At 44.7% G+C, this 12,871-nt stretch overlaps 1 protein-coding gene across 2 annotated transcripts in view; it reads right to left on the reverse strand.

The window, feature by feature from the left end:
* Window positions 1-5,553, reverse strand: part of S1PR2 (sphingosine-1-phosphate receptor 2) — a 64,235-nt gene extending 58,682 nt beyond the window's left edge. For both annotated transcript variants that reach the window (XM_070741467.1, XM_070741466.1), the window contains exon 1: window positions 5,107-5,553. The gene's annotated coding sequence lies outside the window, so the exon portion shown is untranslated. The remainder of the gene's footprint in view (window positions 1-5,106) is intronic.
* Window positions 5,554-12,871: the final 7,318 nt, after the last annotated feature.

Below are 12,871 nucleotides of genomic sequence, written 5' to 3' on the forward strand. Positions count from 1 at the left end.
TGTCTGAATGAATATGAGTAAAGCTGTGGACAAATGTAACAGAATTGGGGACTAGAGATAAAAACGGGAATAGGAAAAGAGTCTTGGTAACATGACACAAGTTTGAGATCAAAGAGTTCAACAGACTGGCTGAAGTGACAAGGCAAACAAAAGGAAATTTTGCTCCATGCAACACACAATTGGCTGAAAGAATTCATTGCTTCAGGATGTTGTGATGGCCGTCAACTCATGTTACACATGACACCCAGCTGCAAGTATCTTTCTTCTCAAGTCTCTTGCAGTGATGTGACAAGTGGGTTGGGGTGGAGTGGGGGGAGGGAAAGGCTGTTTTGAGCAGAAATTGGCCAGAGGGGGAAGGGTAGAGACTTGGTCTCTGCAATATCTGGCTTTTGCTCTTGGATAGTATTAAACATACAAATATACGCATTAAAAAACCACTAGAGGATGGCCGAAATGCACATGGACAGACAGCTTTTAAAAGAAATAGGACAAATGTTATGTATAAAGAGTTTTGCAGCCGTCTTAAAGCGATTTAAATGTCATTATAACAAAATTATATAAATGAAAATATAAAATACTATATATAAAAGTTCCAAAGCACGCTATCTAAAAACAGTAAAATGCATACTACAGATAGTCCTCAGCGTATGACAACAATTAAGGTCAAAATTTATGCTGTTAAGTGTGTCCTTTGTAAAGTGAGTTTTGTCTCATTTTACAACCTTTCTTGCCACAGTTGTTAAGTGAATGACTGCACTTGTTAAGTTAGTTAACGTTGTTAAGTGAATCTGGTTTCCCCATCATTTGCTTGTGAGAAGGACACAAAAGGGCATCACATGACCACACTGCAACCATCACAAATACGAACCCGTTGCCAAGCATCTGAATTTTCATCACGTGATATGAGGAGGATACCACAATGGTCATTAAGTGCTGTTGTAACTGCAAATCGTCACTAAATGAACTGTTGTAAATGGAGGATTACATTTATTTTAAAGAAAACCCTTAATAATCTCATCCCCTGAAACCTGCTTCAAATTCATCCACAAATTTTGAAAGTTCATTTGTAAAGGGGGAGAACAATAATTTCCTATTGGAAATTTTCTGTGCTAAGACTGGTTGTTGTAGGTGTGGTTTTATAATACATGCAATTTTAGTGACGTTTTTATTGGTTTTTTTTACTTATATTGTATTTATACTTGTTGTTAGCCGCTCAGTGCATTTGGAGTGAGCAGCATATAAATGCAATAAATAAAATAAATAAAAAATAAATAAGGCTGCCACTGAAAAGGTCAAAACCTCTGTTGTACTAATGTCAAAAACAGGTTCATTAAACCAATGTTTCCCAACCTTGGCAACTTGAAGATATTTGGACTTCAACTCCCAGAATCCCCCAGCCAGCATTCGCTGGCTGGGGGTTTCTGGGAGTTGAAGTCCAAATATCTCCAAGTTGCCAAGGTTGGGAAACACTGCATTAAACCATAAGATGTGAGTCTTTTCTGCTTTGTTTCCACATTCTCTGTCTTCCAGAGCAGTGGCTCTCAACCTTTTGGGCATCAGTGATGGGTTCCATGGAGAGAGCTTTTTCAGTGGACCGGATGGTGGTGGGGGCTTGGTTCCATGTGCTGCCTGCATCCACCGTATGGAACTCCACTTGTGTGCTCAGCCCAGTTGCTGGCATGCCGCAGCCCAGTGCCAGTCCATGGATTGGGGATGCCTGTTCCAGAGGCATCTGGCTAGCCAATGGTCCTCACCAGGAATCAAGTCCTTTTGAACTCTTGCCATCATTCAGATTCCTGCCTTCCCCCATTTCCAGACCTACCCACTGCACTCAGTGAACCTTAGGTCTAACCTTACAAGGTTATTTTTATGAGCCTCGAACCAAAAACTGGACATAACCCTGGGTGTCCTGAGGGACAACTCTTTCCTAAACAATGGTTTGTCTCACATGACTATCAAAGGAAATGTCACGGCTTCTTTCTGGTGCCTAATATCACACCTCCGATTTGATGCCTAGCCCAACCATATAAACCGATTGAAATCCCTGAAAAAGGCTGAAAATTAAAAGGCTGAATGTCAAAAAAGGACACTTTCCAGCCACTCGTGCACAGATCTAAATCCAGATAAGCCACCATCACAGGTCCTAGTGGCTTCTTTTAACTCCCCTTCACATTTTACACAGTTACAAGGAATATCCGTCAATAACTCCTCTTCAGCCTAGGTCAGTGATGGCAAACCTTTGGCACAGGTGCCACATGGAGCCATATCTGCTGGCACACGAGCTGTTGCCCTAGCTCAGCTCCAATGTGCATGTGTGTGCTGGCCAGCTGACTTTTGGGTCGCACAGAGGCTCTGGGCGGACGTTTTTGGCTCTCAGAGAGCCTCCGGGGGGGATGGGGGAAGGAGCCTGGGGAGGGTTAAACATGAGCCTACTCTGTCCACCAAAAGTTGGAAAACAGGCCATTTCTGGCCTCCAGAGGGCCTGGGGGGGGGAAGGGGAAGCTGTTTTCACCCTCCCCAGGCATTGAATTATGGGTGTGGGCACTTGGGTATGTGCAATACTGTATTATGCACATTTTTAAAAACATTGTTTTTAAATGTACTATTAATTGGATTGTTTACTATTGTTTTCTGGTTTTTGTATATACTGTATTGTGAGCAGCCTCAAGTCTCTGGAGAGGGGCGGCATACAAATCCAATTAAATCTTAAATCTTTCCGTACCCGAGGAAAAAAATATTCGCCATCACTAGTCTAGGTTCTCTTCTCCAGATGATAAAAAAATAGATTTTAATTGAAAGAGACAAGTGATCTGTCCAACAGGCACCTTATGCATCAGGTAACGGATAGCCCATAATCAGGGGCTCTTGTTAAGAGAACAAATGCTTTGAATTCGTAAAAGTTTCTGTTTAAAAAAAAAACAAGATCTATTCAGCGTACATCTTCACAATCCTCCTCCCAAGCACTGCCTACCTCACCTGAAAAATGGTTTAAAAAAGAAAATTTGTTCAATCCCTATAAAACAAGGGTCTCCAACCTTGGTAACTTTAAGACTTGTGAACTTCATCTCCCAGAATTCCTCAAAGCAAAGCTGGCTGAGGAATTCTGGGAGTTGAAGTCCACAAGTCTTAAAGTTGCCAAAGTTGCTATAAACAAATATTTTGCAGCCTGAGAAGGGCAAATGCACCCGACCAAGCCAAAGCAGGCCCACAGCCAAGTTCTTCTGGCAACTCACATAGAAAGGCCACACCCCAGTAGTAAAAGCTAACATCCCCAAGATTCCGCCTAATTATCCTGCCTCCCGGTGCTCAAGAACAGGATCTGGAAGAGGCCAAAGCCTATTAATTCAACTTTTGTTTCTCACAGTGGAAAACTGGATGGTTCTGTGTGCTCCCAAGCGAGAGGAAGAGTGCATCTCCTTGTTACTTTTCTGCCATTGGTCTTTTGAAAACACGTGCCCTCAGTTCAGAGATTACAGGGCATCTTGAAGAATAGACCTCCAGGAATGTATCCAACCACTGATTGACCTCCAGGAATGTATCCAACCACTTGAAAAAGTCATCCTGAGTTAAAACCATCCATACTTGTCTTTGGCCCACTTGATACCATGGGCAGCTTATCCTCAACATTAGCTTTCTCAGCTATTTTCATCTACTGTCTGCTACACTTGCGCTTGGAAAGCCCTTGCAACTGAACCACGTAACCATGTTTATAGGTTTTAATTTTTGTTGTAAACCCCCTAGATTCCCTAGGGCAGTGATGGCAAGCCTTTTTTTGGCTTGGGTGCCAAATGGGTGCACGAAAGAGAGAGAGAGAGAGAGAGAGAGAGAGAGAGAGAGATAACATGCGTGCGCGAGGCCACAATTCAATTCAATTTGATTTATTTGGTTTATAAGCTGCTCATCTCCAAAATGGACTCTGTGCAGTGTACAACAATAACAGTATACAATGAATAAAACCCCAGAATTAGAAACATCCATCCATCAATCATTCATCACTTTGGGCCAGATTGTATGTTGTTGTTCAACGACCCCAGGCCTAGTGACAAAGCCATGGGTTTAAGTCCTTTCAGAAGGCCAGGGGGTGTGTGTGCAAATCTTCGGAGGAAGTTGGTTCCAGACAGGCAGAGCCAACACAAAGAAGGCCTTCCCCTGCAGTCCCGTCAGCTGACACTGTTTGGCCGACAGGACCCAGGGGAGGCCAACTCTGTTGGATCTCATCAGTCGCTGCCTAGTGTGAAAATGGCTGAAAAGAAGGCTGAAAATCAGCTGGCAAGTGCGTGCATCCATGCTGGAGCTGACATAGAGCAATGCCTTGCGTGCCCTCAGATATAACTCAGTGTGCCACTGTGGCATGCGTGCCATAGGTTCGTCATCACTGCCCTAGGGAGATGGGCAGCATTCAAATCATGTCTGTCTGTCTGTCTGAGAGAGAGAGAGAGAGAGAGAGAGAGAGAAAGAGAAAGAGAAAGAGAGAGAGAGAGAACTTTCCAAGCAAACATGAGCCGACGCAAATATAACCTCCTCCAAGAACTCTAAAGGCGTTTAAACATCGCGGGTTAATCACAGCGAAATTAGGCCATTCATCGGGACAATGGCACCCGGGAGTTGAAGTCCAAATACTGTATCTTCAAGTTGCCACGGTTGGGAAACACTGGTGTCTACGAGAGCGTCCGCTCAGGAGGGGGCGCCTCAAAACGAAAAGGAAAAAAAAGGATTGAGGGGAGGGACGGCGCGTCGGCTCCGCTGTCCCGGCAGCGGCGGCGGCGGGAGGGGGGGGGAGTGGAGTAAGAAAAGCTCGGTATTTTTTTTCCCCCTGTCTACGAAAAGGGGTGCAGCAGCAAGCGAGGGCAACCTGGCGTAGGTTTCCACTCCGGAGGCCTCCTCATCCCGGAGCCGAGGACAAAAGTTGCAAGCGAGGAAAGGAGGGGCGGCGGTTGAGGAGAGAAAGAGAAAGAGGAGACTCTGTGGGCAGGGGGAGCGGGGGATGCCTGGATTGCTACAGAAGAAGGGAGGCGGAGGATGCCGAGGGAAGAAGCCACGCCGCGTTGGGCTGGACGGCAATCGATAGCAGAGGCGAGCGCCCCGCGTAAAGCCGCCCGGACTTACCTCCCGGCTCCGGCAGGCGCCAGAAAGCGGCAACGGCGGGGTCTACTCTTCTCAGCCGGCTGTGGAAGCCCGGGCGCAGTCGGCAGCAGCAGCAGTAGGAGGCAGCCGGATCGAGCTGAGGGGCTGACGAACAGCCTCCATCGTCTGCCTGCCCGACCTCCCGCCCAGTCGTCGATGCGATCCAGCTGTGCTTTGGATGAAGCGGAAAGGAGGCGCGGCGGCGCCCGGCGGGCTCAGCGGCGCTTCGTCCGGCAGGGGGTTGCACCCCTTTCTTCCACTGCCCGCCCCTCTCGCCGCGAGCCGGGGCAGGACGGGATTCGTGGGCTCTTCCCTCTTCTGTTCCCCGCCCCGCCGGAGCGGAGCAGCTCCGCCATAGGCTGAGGGGGCGTGAGGAGGGGCGTGGGTGGTAAATTCGTATCGCCCAAAGGCCGCTTATCAATGAAGCGTAAAAACGCCTGAGGGGGTTAAAATATCAACACGGAGTAACGCTATCTCCTCCCCCCCACACACACAAACCCCCGGCTACAAAAGGTGCCCTTTCTGGCTACCTCAACGGTGCTTAGTCGTCGCAACAGGCGCTCCGAGGGGAGGGGAGGGGGGCGGGAATCCAAGCGCTTAGCAACCAACACAGCGACCCTCCAAGGTAGGTCGCCATTAACTCTCAATTTGGACCGAGAGGAAGGGCCAAAGTTCCCCGGCGAGTTGCAGAGAGCGGCAAGGCTGGAACTTTTTACTCGGAGAACTCGCTGAGATTTGGATTCGGCCTCGCAAGAGCAATTTTTCAGGATTAAAAGGGGGGGGGGCCGTCACGGAGAGTCGGGAGGCTCTCTTCGTTCTTTAAAAAAAGAGGCTCGATTGAAACTTGCGGTATTGAAAGCCATCCAAAGGGCGGGAGGGGGATGGGAGAACCACGACTGGCGGCGACGGCCTCGCTTTTATTAATTGGGGCGTAACAGGCCCTTAAACCAACACACCGCTCCTCAGTTTATTGGGAAATTAAGAGACTACAAAATTATAGCTGAATGCTGAAAGCCGCTTTTCTGTGGGGGGAAAATGCGCGGGGAACAATAACGCGAACTTTTGTGTCCTTTCAGTGTGGGGAATAATACATTTTAAACCAGAATATCGATCGAAATCCCAAATCTGAGGAGATTTCTTCCGAAATCGGGAGGGGGGACGCGGGTGGGGGGACAAAGCTGAATCTCAGCCCGCCCGAAGTTTTGGTGAGCGATTGGGAGATTCCAGTTCGTGAAAACTTGAGGGAAGGGTGGCTGATTGAATGGCGGGTTGCTTTTGCGGACAGGCGATTCTGCGTGATTTTTAGCGTGATTTTTTGGTCCGGACGGTGCTCCAAACAGCCACGCTCGAAATGCCGTTTTATTAGTTCGCCTTCCCCGTCGTTGGGGCATTGCAAAGAAATTTGCTGTGATGTTCTACGACGGTTCTGGATTCCTGCCTTAGACATGGCATAATTCCTCTACAGTATTGGCCTTCTTGCTTGCCGAGTGCTCCACTTCCAGCAAACCCTGCTTCCAAGCCTGCCTTTTATTAGTTTGCTTGTTTGTTCAGCTTCTCAATGTCTCTGGGCAACCTACAATTCAAACTTTTGGTATTTTCTGTGGATTTGATGTCAGATGAGCAAAGCTCATTGAAGACTTCATTAATATCAGCTCCTTGCTAAGGAGATGCTCTTATTTATTTATTTATTTATTTATTTATTTATTTATTTATTATTTTTGTATGCCACTGAATATCCCAAGACTTCCAGCAGCTAAACAACAATAAAAGCATGTACTGTAATACAATAATGAATTGTATTAAAATAATGAATTGTAATAAATTAATGAAAATGTGAATGCAGTTAATATGCAGATATATAAAAAACAACACAGAGGAACCCTTAGTAAGCAAACATGCAATTGATGGCTATAAATGAAGGATTACCTGTCAAGGGTAATCCTTGATTTATAGCCTTTCATTTGTTGAAGTTGCAATAGCATTGAAAATAAAGTGATGTACAAGGGAACCAATAGAAATTCTGGTCCCAATTGTGGTTGTAAATCAAGGACTGCAAATTTAGTACCTACAGTAAATGTCTTCTGGAGGAGTTGTTTTTTTAACCAGACTCCAGGAGGGAACTCTAGAACAGTGTTTCCCAACCTTGGCAACTTGAAGATATTTGGACTTCAACTCCCAGAATTCCCCAGCCAGCGAATACTGGCTGGGGAATTCTGGGAGTTGAAGTCCAAATATCTTCAAGTTGCCAAGGTTGGGAAACACTGCTCTAGAATGAGCTAGTCTAGCTTCCAAGAAGAGACTGCCTGAAAATATTGGGGGTGTTATCAGAAAGGACCTCCTAGCTCAGCTCCCCACACTTCATGAACATGATGCACCACTCACAATTTTCTCTCGTGTGTATGTGGGGAAATCATTTTGTTGAGTTGATGAGGTCAGAGAAGCAATCCTGCAGGGACCAGTAGGAAGATACTTGTTTCCTTTTTTAGAAAACTTTAGCTGGATAAGATATCTAAACATTTTTAAGTGAGGCCACCTGACTTGACTGGCTGTTCAGTGCATGATTTTTTAAAGAGAAAATGTTTGCATCCTTTTGCAATAAATATATCAAAGCTTTTGAATGTACAGAGAATACTTAAAAATTACATTTTCACCATTGAATAATCCCTTCTACACATTTTTGATTAGTGAGAAAAATTGCACCCATATTTGGGTTATTATGGGAGCAGATGTGACTAATTTGTTAGCCAGAAAAAATGGAATTGCCACAACTCATTTTAGAAATTCATTGCCAACCTCAGAGAAGGCAGCCAAGCGAGACAAATGTTGCTGAAGATCACATCTCGTTTTCCTTTCATCACTGAAATATCACTGTGCTTCCTCAAGTGCAGCAGCAAATGGAGTTTCCAGCGTCTGACTCACGAAGAATATTCTAATTCTTATATTATCAAAAGCAACACATCTCACACATGCCTCCTTCCCACAATACATGTTGACATTTACTGTAGTCTAGCTTGTGAGTGTGTAATTGGAGGATGTAAAGCAGGGGAGTCAAACTCAAGGCCCACAGACTGGATCCGTTCCATGGGGTATAGCTCTGGCCTGTGGGACCACCCTGGAAAAAACAGGACTGGCCTGCGATGCCTCTATCAGTGAAAATGGAGCTTGGGAGTTCCATGTGCGGTCCTCTTGAGCCCAATTTTCACTGGAAGAGGGTGTCAAGAGGCCGTGGCAATTAAAAACAGAGCTTGGGAGTCCATTTTCATTGGCAGAGTGCTCAGGCCACCACAGGCACCCCTGATAGGAGTGGCATTGAGCTGGCCACTCCCACAATAACCATGCCCACCTCGGCCCCTCGAGGTCAAACACAACCTTGATGCGGCCCTCAATGAAATCAAGTTTGACATCCTTGATGTAAGGGAGCAATGTTTAGAATGTTTAGGAAGTATGTATGATGGCGGTAGTTTATTGTGGGACACACACAAATGGCCTTTTAAAATTCCTTACCAAATTTGTGGCCCATGCTTGGACATGGCAAGATACAGGGACTTTTCCAGAGTTATATATTTTTCTCACCATTTTTTCATGATTGGCTCATTTTCTAACTTTATCCCTTTTTTAAATGAAAAAAGGAAAGGTGAGGAAGGCCATACTTAGAAAGGTTTGGGGCTACAAAGATCCTGAAGCTTCAGGTTATGCAATTTCTAACTTGGTGTTCACAAATCAAGAGCTTTGGATAGAAGACCAGAGAATTAAATAATACTTTAGAAAGTGCAGTTTTATTTGCTCTTATTACAAGAACTATATTTTAAAAATATAACAGGGGAACTTTGAAGTTCCAAATGAGTCACTGTTTAAAAAGAAAATCTTTGAAATTGGCTGACATAGTATATTCAGTAGACCATGCCTAATATATAGTATCTGCCTATCATCTCTGGAGATGCATCACTAACTCAGTAAGAAATGTCGGTTGAATATTTTTTTTACTTTTTAAATTTATTAGTATGTATTTATTTTATCATACTTCTAGTTTACCCCAGTCAAAAAAACCAACAACACAATGTTAGACGTCTGGGTTTTCCACCTTGTGATTCTGCCCCATTGATTCTTTTAAAAGGAAGTCATGGGGGGGAAGGTCTTTTTTTTTAAACCCTCCCCAATTCCCTGAAGTTCCATGTTTCATAATCAACCTGAGGTACAGCACATCATTCTGAGAAACATCCTCATCGCCATTAGTGTAGGAAATTTTTAAAACAGAAGAAAAACAGCTGGTAGCCAGCTGCACTTAGAAGACCAATTTCAGGGCACTGAACGCTGCTGAGGTCGGCATCAAAGAGAAGTTGAGAAAATAAACAACAGTGGTTTTATGGGAAGTAGAGGCTTTATAAAACTGGTGTAGCATGAAGTATAGATCAGCTTGTGGAAAGGGCTTTTGTTATTTTTTAATTTAGTTTTTATTACATCTCTTGTTTTTAATTTCTGTTCAAGACAATAATCTTTCCTTTTATAGTAAGACAGTATCGGCACAGAATCAAATTCTGTGATCTACCAATAAATAAAACCTGAGTTCTATGTAAACACTTTTAAACTTTATATATTCCACACTGTTTTATGGAAGTTTTATGATTCTTGAGTGACGAATGATTCTTGATGAAAGTATCTTGTCCTTTTATGTACACTGAGAGCATATCCACCAAAGACGAATTCCTTGTGTGTCCAATGACACTTGGCCAATAAAGAAAAAGAAGAAAGAAAGAAAGAAGAATATGTTCCCATCTCACCATTGTCTATGCAATAAGATATTGAGCCTATAAGACAGTTTCTAGGTGCACTACAGGTAGGTACAAATTCAGGTTCTCCTGGTGAACCTGTAGAAACAGCGTAACTTTTCAGGCTATTGATTTTTTCTTGAGGACAGGACATATGATGTCCTCCTTTTTACCCTCTTTTCTAGGGTGCATCAGAAATGATGTTTCAATTGGGCTGGCCCAGGGGGTGTTTTCTGATTTGTCTGCTTTGTGGCTCATTTTAGGCAACCACTCAAGTTACTATGTACTCTGGCAGGAATGTCCCCCTCCTCTCCAGTCACTGCTCATCGCCACCCATGGCCATTTTCTTTGCAAGTGTGTGTAAAACTTGTCTTAGCTGTTGGGGTTTTTTATCCAGGACACTGGGGCTGGGGGGAAAGCATTAAAAAAACCAGTACAACAAAAGGATGGATTTGTCTTTGTTTGAACCAGGTATTTTGGATAGATTGTGGAGGTGCTTAAGTAAATTACGGAGAAGTGACAGGGTGATTGAGAAATATTTTTAAATAAAGGCTAAAAATAAACTTGTGAAAACGGAAACAAAATGATAATAATACCAAAAATCTTCAAGTTGGTGTACTAGATGTTTTTTTGGTAACTTATACATTTCCTTTGTCCTTTTCATGTTTTTAAAAGTTTACAGGATTGAGCAAACTTCTGTGACTAAAGGGCCAAGTACAGCAGCAACTTAGGATTCTACTCAGGCTCCCCACTTCAGATCATTCCACCACTTCAAGCAATGCTGATAAAATCTGCAAAGAACTCAAAGGAAGTCTCCCCTCCCCGCCCGGGGATTTGCCTGGAAGCTGTAAGGATCTGGATGGGGGACAACAGGCTCAGGCTCAACCCAGACAAGACCGAGTGGCTGTGGGCTTTTCCTCCTAAGGACTCCTTGATCTGTCCGTCCATACGGTCTGCAACTTGGGTGTCCTCCTGGATCCACAGCTGAGTTTTGACCACCTTTCGGCTGTGGCCAGGGGGGACCTTTGCCCAGGTTCGCCTGGTTCACCAGTTGTGGCCCTACTTGGACCAGGAGGCTCTCCGCACAGTCACTCAGGCCCTCATCACCTCCTGTCTTGATTATTGCAACACGCTCTACATGGGGCTACCCTTGAAAAGTGTTCGGAGACTGCAAATAGTCCAGAATGCAGCCGCGAGAGCTGTCATGGGTATATCTTGGTACATCCATATAATACCTTTGCTCCACGAGCGGCACTGGCTTCCTATTAGTCTCCAGGCACAATTCAAGGTGTTGGTTATTACCTATAAAGCCCTATATGGCTTAGGACCAGACTATGGGACCGGCTCTTGCCACATACCTTCCAGAGGCCAATAAGAGCTCACAGAGTTGGCCTTCTCCAGGTCCCGCCGACTAAGCAATGCAGGTTGGCGGGACCATGGGGAGGGCCTTCTCTGTGGCTGCCCCAGCTCTATGGAACCAACTACCGCCCGATGTCTGTACTGCTCCCACTCTGTTGGCCTTTCGTAAGGCCACAAAGACCTGGCTTTGCCGGTAGGCCTGGGGGCCATAAATTTACATCCTTGATGGCCAACTCTATGAAGAGTGTGCATGTGTATGATTGTGACTGCCCTTTTAAAATAACTTTTTAATGGGGTTTTAGTTTTAGATAATGTTTTTGTTTTAGATAAGGTTCAACTTGTTTTTATTGCTTTGTACCTATTTATATTGTATTTTTATTATTGTTGTAAGCCGCCCTGAGTACTTCGGGATTGGGTGGCATAGAAGTTGAACAAACAAACAAACAAACAAACAAACAAACAGACAGACAGACACTTCCAGTTAGGGAGAAATTATTATTTTGCATGTGTTTAATGGATTACCAGTGGTAGCAAAATAGCTTTATCTGTGATCGAACAAAAGGTAGGAGCAATTCACGTTTTTTTCATTGTGTCAGTGATCCAGGTAAGTATTGGATATAATTGCGTCCACTTCTATCTCTTGATTCTGATTGTACTTGCTGTCTTTTAGCTCTTATTATTTGATGTTGTTGGTCATTGACTAGATAAAACAAAGTTCAAATTTCCTTGTGTCAGTGGGTACCAATATCAAGCATAGGAACATGTAGTCTAGACTGGGTGTAAAACCCTGATTTCCCTTTCAAAATTCTGATTTGGGGACTGTCCTAACTCACCCACAGTGTGACCTTTTTCTTAAAAAGAAATACACAGGAGGGATAAACATGTGAGTGGTGAGTCAACTCTGAACATATAGTGCTGGTTACAGTCTACTCTCTGCCATGAGCATTTCAAGTACTTGCTAGCCCCATGGCACGGTCAAGGCTGCAGACATTCTGGGTACCAAGGCATCAAACATCATGGAACAAGTAGTTTCACATCTCTGTTTGGGAAACCCCCCATATTTGTGGCATCAGCTGCTCACCCACACAGGAATCGAGTAATAATAGCTGCAAGGCAGAGTGGCAGTCATGTTGCGTCAGAAAAATGATGTCATGTCAAGATGCTTCCTGCACCCCCAGCAAAACCGCATTGGGGCTGCACCTATTTCATAGATTAACGTGAATGAATTGCTGCACTGATTGCTGTTTGGAACATTTCATTGCCAGAGCAATGGAACAGCGGAATTATAACCGACTACATGTGTTGTGGTTCGCTCTGGCCCAGCTCCTGCCCCAAGGACTGTGGGTGTGGGGGAGACATCCACATGCTGCAGGCCTGTTTTGCCCCCGGTGGAATCTGCTGATGAAGGCTCCTCTGACCAAGAAGACATGAGTGACAGGGAGGAGGAGAGTGTGGCAGACAGCTCAGAAGGAGATCAATTATCTAGCTCCTCCTTGGATTCAGAACAAGAGTTAATGATACAGCCACGCATGCGGAGAGCGATGCATTGGCAGCAACAACTGAGAGATTATTATCAAAGAAAATGAGGCCACCTGTGGTTGGGTGGGGCTGTGGTAATTAGT

Source organism: Erythrolamprus reginae, chromosome 2 (genome assembly GCF_031021105.1).
Source record: "Erythrolamprus reginae isolate rEryReg1 chromosome 2, rEryReg1.hap1, whole genome shotgun sequence".
Classification (NCBI taxonomy): Eukaryota; Metazoa; Chordata; class Lepidosauria; order Squamata; family Dipsadidae; genus Erythrolamprus; species Erythrolamprus reginae.